Source organism: Saccopteryx bilineata, chromosome 9 (assembly GCF_036850765.1).
Source record: "Saccopteryx bilineata isolate mSacBil1 chromosome 9, mSacBil1_pri_phased_curated, whole genome shotgun sequence".
Classification (NCBI taxonomy): Eukaryota; Metazoa; Chordata; class Mammalia; order Chiroptera; family Emballonuridae; genus Saccopteryx; species Saccopteryx bilineata.
This window is the reverse complement of record NC_089498.1, coordinates 65261055-65271584: the sequence shown is the minus strand read 5'-3', so window position 1 is coordinate 65271584 and position 10530 is coordinate 65261055. Positions and strand designations below refer to the sequence as shown.

Below are 10530 nucleotides of genomic sequence, written 5' to 3'. Positions count from 1 at the left end.
CCCTCCCCCACCCCAAATTAATTGTGTTTCCTGTAAATTATGTGGTAGACCTTACCATATAATTTCAGATACAGAGACGGATTGAGAGTCATCTCCTCCAACCTAACAATTTGAGATGATCAAACTGGGTCATGATGAAAGAGGAAGCAAGCGGGGAAGGGCCATCTATCTAAAATTGTGCTCTGTAAGGCTGGAGGCTTACAGACCACAGGGGCAGTTCTAATGCTCCCGATCTTATTCCACCTTCAACAAGAGGGGTTCGTAGACCTTTCTCACCCACTTCCACATATATCAATCAAACTTGGGTTACTTTTTGGTGATTTAATTCAGGTTCCTAATTATGGAACAATACCTAAATAAAAATGACAGGTATCATTTTTAAAATAGACCCAAAAGCCTCAAGGCCCAGCCCTGGCTGGTTGGCTTAGTGGTAGAGTGTAGGTCCAGTGTGTGGAAGTCCCAGGTTCAATTCCCGATCAAGGCACACAGGAGAAGCAACCATCTGCTTCTCCTCCTCCCTTCTCCTTCTCTCTCTCTCTCTCTCTCTCTCTCTCTCTCTCTCTCTCTTTCCTCTCTATCTCTCCCATCCCTTCTCTCAGCCATGGCTTGAATGGTTGAAGCAATTTGACCCAGGGCACTGAGGATGGCTTCATGGCCTTGCCTCAGGCACTGAAACAGCTTGGTTGCTGAGCAACAGAGCAGCTAGACCCAGATGGGCAGAGCACCCCTCTTTAGGGGGCTTGCCAGGTGGATCCTGGTCAGCGCACATGTGAGAGCTTGTCTCTCTGCCTTCCTGCCTCCTTGCCTGTCACTTAATTAAAAAAAAAAAGAGCCTCAAAGCTCTACCTCTTCACTGGGACAGGTCATTATTTGGTACTTGCTCCTCTCCAAATCCTTCAAATAAAGTATTTTCTTAAGAAAAAAGTTTCTATGCTACTCTTCTCTGCTATGCTCTACAAAGAAATGGTTTAAAGCAACATAGTAGTAAAAGGATTCTGGAAGAAACATCACTCTAGAGTTCTGCTATTGGGGGAAGAGGGAAGAGGAAGGTGGGAGGAGGGAGGACAGTGGCTAGTTGGCCATGGAGTTTCTGGGAACACTAGGCTAGGAGGGGGTGGAAGCACCATAAAGGTTAAACTATTTCTCTGTGCCAGAACTGCCTCGTAGACCTCTTTTCTCTGGACAAAACAACAGCAACATTTCAAAATAAAAAAAGAAGGATTCTTCTCAAAAAAGATGGATGTCTTCTCAAAAGACAGGAGTCATTTCAGAAACTTGAAATCAGACCACACTGGAGCTCTGTCTGCAAAAATAATGCTTTTTCCTGACATTTTAAACAGCACAACTTAACAGCTCAGTGTTGCATTTGACATTTAAAAAGTCATCCATCTCCAAGAAACTTATTGGCAAATCTTCTCAGTTCCCAGAATTAGCAAATGTAATGTGCAAGAGAACACATTCTACAAGGGCCCAAAAGCTCTTTAAAAAGGAAGCCCAGGACACTGAGAACTAGCTATTACCTCCACTGAACTGGATCTACCGCTTAGGTCAGGCCCTGCATACCCAACTTCTATAGACAAATTACCCTTTCTGGTAATCAGCCTCCTTATGACAAGAAGGAATAAAAATAGTCTTGGCTTAGTAAACTGTTGTAGTAAAAAGACTGCTATACTAGATAGAAAGAAATAATTAAATTACTGGGTGCATCCAACGGAAAAGCAGGTATTCTAGAATGAGATTGCCTCTGGTGTAACTGTGGCTGTTCTGTAGACTACCAACTACAATCTTGGGCACGTTTCTCAACCTGTCTGTGACTTGATTTTCTCCTTTCTAAAATAGGATAGTAATAGTACCTATCTCATTGGGTTGTTAAGATAATTAAATAGGTTGATAGTTGTAAAGTCCTTGGAACAACCTGGCAGAGTACGTGCTGTATAATTGTTTTTTAGAACATAATAAATGACACATATGTGTTTAACTTTTTTCAGATCATTTGTGTACTGATTCTTACTGTATGTGATCTAAGCCTGAGCCATCAATGTCTCACATTTCTCCTGGCCTCTGTGACTGCTTTGTAGATGGCAGTCCCAGTCAGAGCCAATAGGATGATATGAACCTATTTCTGGAACCCCTGGCTCTTTCTTACTAAACTCGAATCTGAGAGGATATAGTAGTCTGGAGCTGCTCCCACCATCTTTCAAATATGAAACTGATTCTCAGAATCTGCCTGAGAATAACAGAGTGCAGTAAATCCATGGTGAAGACCAGGGGTCCCCAAACTTTTTACACAGGGGGCCAGTTCACTGTCCCTCAGACCGTTGGAGGGCCAGACTATAAAAAAAAACTATGAACAAATCCCTATGCACACTGCACATATCTTATTTTAAAGTAAAAAAACAAAACGGGAACAAATACAATATTTAAAATAAAGAACAAGTAAATTTAAATCAACAAACTGACCAGTATTTCAATGGGAACTATGCTCCTCTCACTGACCACCAATGAAAGAGGTTCCTCTTCTGGAAGTGCGGTGGGGGCCGGATAAATGGCCTCAGGGGGCCGCATGCGGCCCGGGGGCCGTAGTTTGGGGACCCCTGGTGAAGACAATGGGTGTGTTCACATTATCTGAGGTCCTGGATCAATGGGATGCCTGAAGCTAAATCTCCCCTAGCCTTCTTAATTATGAGAACTAATAATTTTTCCCTTTTTAAAAATTATTAGGCTAGGTTTTGGCGGGTTATTTTTTAAAATCATTTGCAACTGAAATAAACAAATTAGTACAACCTATGTTATCTCTCAGAGCCCATAGTAAATATGACAAAAAGAAACTTTATAACCCCATCAGCATTTAAAATGTCAAGTTCTGGGTTTGTGATTTTTGTCAGGTCACTTAACTTTTCCTGGTCTCAGTATGCTCATCTGAAAATCAAGAAATCAAAATAAATGATCTTTATAGACCCTTCCAACTGTAAAATTTTACAATCATACCTTAAATTAAAATCCTCTTGTTTACCTTCAAGGTTGCTCTTTGGTTTACTTTTTCCATTCACTACAAACTCAAGAATAATTCCAAAAGGATGCATGGTTGGTTGGTTGGTTATTTTTGATTGTTGGGCATTTTAAAATATTCTTTTAAGAAATCTATTGAATATTTTTATAAACAATTTAGCCTGTTGGATCTTGATGATGCAGTTTATAGAACAACTTCTGTATAGTTGCACATAAATGCCAATCAAAAAAGTAATATTTTTATCAAAAAAATTATCTGAAGCTGCAAGTTATTTTTTACAACACCCAGACAGTAAAATGTAAGCCTGCTCTCACTACAGAGGTACTTTGAAGAGCTTACTAAGGTCTAAAGCCAGTTGATGCAATGCAATCTTTTTCTTCATTTAGGTACATGAGAATAAAACTGATGAGTATTTTTCTCAAAAAGATTGAGACAGCTTTCATTGAATGCAATCTGTGTTAGTACACTTATTACACTTCAGATTGTACTAAGAGAAACAGCCATGAGTTCATGTTCATGCAGAAACTTGAGGAACGCCTTCACAGGTGTTGAGTTTCAAGAAAAGGATAAGGACAAAAGACTATGACGCACCTATTCATTCTCTTACGTTAACAGACCACACCAAAACACTTTACATGCCCTGGCCGGTTGGCTCAGTGGTAGAGCGTCAGCCTGGCGTGCAGAAGTCCCGGGTTCGATTCCCGGCCAGGGCACACAGGAGAGGCGCCCACCTGCCTCTCCACCCCTCCCCCTCTCCTTCCTCTCTGTCTCTCTCTTCCCCTCCCGCAGCGAAGCTCCATTGGAGCAAAGATGGCCCGGGCACTGGGGATGGCTCCTTGGCCTCTGCCCCAGGTGCTGGAGTGGCTCTGGTCGCGGCAGAGCGACGCCCCAGAGGGGTAGAGCATCGCCCCCTGGTGGGCAAAGCATCGCCCCTGATGGGCGTGCCGGGTGAATCCCGGTCGGGCGCATGCGGGAGTCTGTCTGACTGTCTCTCCCGTTTCCAGCTTCAAAAAAAAATACAAAAAAAGTCTAAAAAAACCCCCAAAAAACACTTTACATGATCAGAGCGAATTCCCTTCACTGCTTTCGGTCAAAGTCAGTGGTGTCTGCAGTGGAGGATGGAGGTATAGCAGCCTAAAACAAAGTTTGATTAAGTCTATATACCTCATGCAAAGTTGTCTTTGTCCTGTCCTTGAATGTTTCTCAGACATCCGAATTAGGGCTGAGGTTTGTTAACCTGGGGTCTGCCTTGGTTTCGTATCTGTAATGATACCCTTGCATGTGATCCCTGCAGGCATCTCTGATGTTATGAATCCACTTACTTATCTCCTTACTGTTCAAATACGAAACCAGTAGGACGGTAGTGCCTATCAGGACATAATAAGTCTGCAGAGATAGAGGGAGGATAAGGTCACAGTCCAGGTCGAAGCTCTTGAGTTCCAGGAAAACCTCATCCTCATTTTTTCCGGAACTGCCCAGGTGAGCATGGCTTTGCCACTCACTACTTCTGTCTCCATGAGCCAGGCCACCATATCTGCCATGTGGCAGTTGCGGACCCAGCGATTGCTGTCCAGGAAGACCCTGATCTGGGGCAGGCCTTGCAACTCTGCCAGGACACCACTGCGAAGGACCTAGAGAGAGTTCTTCTCCAGGTGGTGGCTTTCTAGATGTGTCAAGCTGCGGAAGGACAGAAGTCAGGCTCACCAGCAAATTGTTGCTCAGGTGCCTGAGACCAAGGAGTCGGGCCAGCTGTCCTGGGGTAGGTAGAGAAAGCGGCTGAGGGTCAGCTCCAGGTAGCTGAGCTTGCGCAGCAGCTGGCAGGCTCAGGGGGCAGCAGCCACCATACGCTCGAAGCTCCGTTTCTGCCTCTCATCTGCAGCGGGTACAGTGTGGTTCAGGATCAGTCCCACCAGGGCCTCAGGGGCAGCAGGGGAAAAGCCAAGGGGCTGAGATAGGCCAGCAAGCTGTGACTGAGGTCAAGAGAGCGCAGTGCACCCCCTCCAGGCCGCTTCCGCTGAGATTGGATTGAGAGAGGCCAGCTGACTGCTGATGAGGAGGAGGTTATCACCTAAGGCAGTGGTCTCCAACCACCGGGCCGCGCACTGGTCCGTGGGCCATTTTATACCTGTCTGCAGAGAAAGAATAAATAACTTACATTATTTCCATTTTATTTATATTTAAGTCTGAACGATGTTTCATTTTTTAAAAATGACCAGATTCCCTCTGTTACATCCGTCTAAGACTCACTCTTGATGCTTGTCTCAGTCACGTGATACATTTATCTGTCCCACCCTAAAGGCCAGTCCGTGAAAATATTTTCTGACATTAAACCGGTCAGTGGCCCCAAAAAGGTTGGGGACCACTGACCTAAGGGGTCAGGTCGGCCAGCACCCGGGCCAGGTTGCAGTAAAACCCTTGACAATGCGCACCGCCTAGGGGCACTCACACTTCTGGGGCTGCATCAGGGTGGAGGTGAAGTTAGTGGTGGAGAAAGTGTAGCCCAGGAGACCCAGCCCACAGGACCAGCGCCAGCGCCCCAGCCGCAGCTGCACGACCCCGGCGGGGTCCTGGGAGCACCCCCCAAAAATCACAGCACCACAGCACGGGTTGCTTAGGAGCTGGGTTGGGAGCGTTTGTTGGGCATTTTTTAAGACGGAGAGTGAAGGGAGAGGAGGAGAGTCAATCTAAACGATGACTTACATGAGTTATTAATAGCTTTGTACCTACTTTTATGTAGAAAAGACACGAATTAGGTTAAAAAAACTTTTAAGAAACCTTGCTTGTCAAGGATCTATGGTAATTCTCTGAAGTTAGCATTAGAGAGCAGAGCACAGAGGAGATTGTCTAGCCATCATACACCATGCTATCTATCCATTCTTCTTCCCCTTAGCCCCACCTATCGCAAAATGATTGCTACTTTATGTACGCATCTGTATATACAAGGAGGAAAGAGTAAAGAACTGTGATATTCAATGCAGAATATATTTACAAAATAACCAGAGAACACCTAGCAGTTGAACCCCGTTATTCAGAACACAACTGAAGATTGGAAGAAAAAGGACAATTTCTGAGCAAGTTAAAATAGCTGTCTCTTCATCCAAGAACTAAAGGCCATCTGCATAATTATGATAAAGATCTTCAAGCTATACAACTTAATTTTAGACATGATTCTAATGAGTTGATATCCACATTGTCACATTTCTCCTCAATAACATTTGCTGAAGTGTATTTATTTTTATATAATAAACACAGAAAGAGTGCTTCTTATGTGACAGGCACTATTCTAAGTGTTCTACAAATATTACCTCATTAAATCCTCATAATAACTCTATAAAGTACACAGAGGTTAAATAAGTTGCCCATGTCCATAAAATTCATAATTGGCAGAACCAAGATGCAGCCCCAATGGTCTAGCTCCTGGGCCCACTTGTTTAACCACCACACCACACCACTGTACAGCAAGCATAGCTACTTTTCCATGTTCATGACGAACACCTCCACAAATGTAGACTAGATAACCAACGTATTCTGTGAAATAAAGCCAAGAAGTAAAAATTTAATGTATTTTCTTCCAAGGACTGTAATAGTAATATTAACATCATAGATTATAATAAAATATTTGGCCTTTAAAAATAAAAACATGGAGTATCTAGGAAATTCATTAACCTGAACTTTCTCATTCCCTGCTAATGATGGATAAATAAAATAACAATGACATATTTCAAATTCTTTCCATTCTAAGCAACAAATATTATCTTGAACCTCTATATTATAATTTGCTTATTGTACAGAGTCTCTAAATACCAAGGCAAAATGCACAGCCAAAGGAGAGAAACCATTAAATTGTGGTCACAAAAAATATTACAGGGGACTTAAAACCCAATCGCCACCTGGTAATGGGATTTATAATGATCAGAATCTTTTTTTCTAGATAAAATAGTAAACTTATCATATTTATTAGCATAATTTGAATACTTAGATTTAGGCTATAGGAATGGAGACTACAATAAAGAATAAGAAAGAGGTTTTGATCCTAGTAATCTCTTTTTTTTTTTTTTTTTTTTTTTTTGTATTTTTCTGAAGCTGGAAACGGGGAGAGACAGTCAGACAGACTCCCGCTTGCGCCCGGCCGGGATCCACCCGGCACGCCCACCAGGGGCAACGCTCTGCCCACCAGGGGGCGATGCTCTGCCCCTCTGGGGCGTCGCTCTGCCGCGACCAGAGCCACTCTAGCGCCTGGGGCAGAGGCCAAGGAGCCACCCCAGCGCCCGGGCCATCTTTGCTCCAATGGAGCCTTGGCTGCGGGAGGGGAAGAGAGACAGAGAGGAAGGGGGGGGGGGGTGGAGAAGCAAATGGGCGCTTCTCCTATGTGCCCTGGCCGGGAATCGAACCCGGGTCCCCCGCACACCAGGCCGACGCTCTACCGCTGAGCCAACCGGCCAGGGCCAGTAATCTCTTTTTTTTAAATAGAATAAATAACATCTTGGAATTCTCTGGGACATTTTTGTTAACATTATCATGTTTATACCACTTCTTTTACCCTTGTATTAAATTTAACTCCTAAGACACTGATTGTAGGGTTGGCTTTACTCAATATTCTAGGAGTAGGTGTGTGTGTGTGTGTGTGTGTGTGTGAGAGAGAGAGAGAGAGAGAGAGAGAGAGAGATAACATTGGGTGTGGTCAAAACAAGAACTATTTACTTCTTTAAAAGAAATATCAGTAATGTACATGCCAAGATGGCAGCCAAAGGAAGAGGAAGCCTAGTACTGGCTATAGAAACAAGCCAGAGATGGTAGAGCCAAAAATAATCTGGCTAAAGGAAGGAAAGAGAACAGAAACAATGAAGCTGGTGAGTGTTTTAGACTGAGAGCAGTTAACTTTTTGTTATCATCACATGTGGATTTCCTGTAAATTCTTCAAGACCCAGATTAGACCCACATTTACACATGTGAATTGAGGACCTGATTTTAATATATAATTTCTGATTGTTTCCTTAAATTCATCTCTCCTTACTTTATCAGTAATTTTAAATTTCTATGAGGTTTATACTTCCTATATTTGTTACTTTATATTTCATACTATTTTGCTCTCAGTCAATATTTTTGACATTGGCTCTTACAACACATAGTCTTTCCTAAGCAAGTGACTATTACAGAACTTCCTGTGTGCATGGGATTGAGTTAATCATATCTTTTATTGTCCCGCATCCCAGAATCACTGGTCCATGCAAACCCCTTCTTCCCACCAGCATACCTTTCCTTCCTTCATCTCCATGCCCAACACCAGCTCCAGCTGTGGCACCTGATATATTTGAATATCCATTTATCTTTGTAAAATGCATACTGTTGTTTTGTGTTAAAATAAATATTAATAATTTACATAACTTGTATTATGCTATAGAAGTGATTTTTACTACCTTTTTACTATATACTACTTTTGAGATCTATATGCACTACTGTATGTATATCTATGTTGGTGCTTGTAATAACTGAGTAATATCCCATGGTAATAATGCAATACAAATTACTTAAACATTCGCCCAGTAGGTTTCCTCGGTTATTTCTAACTGACCCCACCACCACCCCATTCCTAGGAATAATACTAGAATAAACATTCTTATATATCAGTTCTCAGTAAAAAAAAAAAAAAATTTAAATCATTGACTGATTCAGAGTTCTCAATCTAACACTTTCATTTCATAGCCAAATACCCTACATTGAAAGAGGTTAAGAATTTTGTGGCCTGCATCCAAAGGAGACAAATCATCAAGTTGCTGAAGAGCAGTTAATAGCAGGGGCAAAATCAAGACTGGTTCTCTCAACTTTCGAACAGCAAGCTCCAGGGCACTTAACCTATCTGCCAGGTATATAAAATATAATATTTTAAAACTGAGTATTTTTCAGCACACAAGTATTGAAGCGGCTGTTCAGATCAATTCAATTTGCTCTATTGTAGAAATTGTAAGTTCTGGATATGTTACTATAATCTACTAAGTGATAAAAAGGATAAAATGACGAGGCTACGAAGAAATATATTGAAATCAGTGTATGTTGGTACATAGCAGGCTGCAGTTATGTAATGTATTTAAAACTAAAATGTTGGGAAAAAACCCAAACTCTACCTCCAACCGGCTGTGTGGTTTGTTATTTTTGTTCAGAAGGCTTGCAAAGGGACATGAGCCTGATATCTTTGAGGAAATGTTTTGTGCTTCTGAGCTCCACCATCAGGAAAAGGCCTTATTTGTCATTTTGCATCTTCTGCACTGGGCCCCTCCAGAGCATTTGAGCAGAGTCATTTTTGGAATCATTCGTGGGAGGCTGGAGTGATAAAATACAAATAGCTGTATCTCCTTGGACATCTTGCTTTACTTCTATGAGCCTCTGTTTCCTCATCTGAAAACGAGGGAGAGTCTAGCATGTAAAAGACAAAAATAAAATGAATCATTTCTCCTTATTTTTAGCTAACTTCCATGTGTTCCATTACATAGATAACATATGTGCTTTCAGTCTTTTGCTATGACATAAAAATAAAGTATAGATGACTTGATTTTCTGTATTGTACTGCTTCTTTCTTTGTTTGGGTTTGGCGCGAGTGTTAGCTTGTATTGCCCGGGTTGCCACAGGATCAGATTTTCCTCGGCTTGGATATCCGTGCCACAGCCTGGTTCGGCCGTTTGTGCCGCGGCGGCCTGGATCTATTCACCCCCTTTGCCCGCCTCAGTTTCTATATTCACAGTTACCAGAGAAAGCCGCCCTGTTTAGGTTAGTGAGGAAGGCGGAGCATTTCTTACTCCCTATTTCCTTCGGGGTTTGGTTATATATTTAGACAATTTTTCACTCAATCATACCTTTGGGTGTATTGCGAAGCATCTGGAAGCTCCAAGTATAGGTTTTTCTGTTTCTGGTTGAAGATCTTGTTGAGTTTTGGGGGAGATTTATCGGTAGCGCTTCCTACCCCGCCATTACTCTGACGTCATCTCCTGCACTGCTTCTTAACATTAATGAAATAATGTGAATGATGTTTGCAGAAGTAGGTTTACCATGAAGCTGATGAAACCACAAATACTGGCTGCTCCTGAGACTTCCAGAATTCTCAGTGGGGAAGGGATGGCAGGCAGGCTGTGCTTGGAAGACATGTGACTATGTCTTTCTGGTAGACTGAGGAAAGAGATCTTAGAAGAAAGGCACTGGAATATCTAAATCTTCACCAATTTGTTGTGGCAATTTTCTTTTCTAAATAAACATTTTCTTTCATACTTAATTTTTAAAATTTTTTTATTGATTGATTTTAGCGAGATAGGAGAAAAGAGAGAGAGAGAAACATCAATTTGTTGTTCCACGTATTTATGCATTCATTGGTTGATTCATGCATGTGCTCTGACCAGGGATCAAACCTGCAGTCTTGGTGTATTAAGACAATATTCTAGTACCCAGTCAGGGCTATACTTAATTTTATATTTGTAATTTTGTGTCCTTTTTTTTAAAGGCCCTCCCAAATTGAATTATTTTAGACTCCATAA

The 10530-nt window shown here is 42.1% G+C and overlaps 1 pseudogene; it reads right to left on the bottom strand.

The window, feature by feature from the left end:
* Window positions 1–4213: 4213 nt before the first annotated feature.
* LOC136313639 (trophoblast glycoprotein-like) lies at window positions 4214–10146 on the bottom strand (annotated as a pseudogene).
* Window positions 10147–10530: the final 384 nt, after the last annotated feature.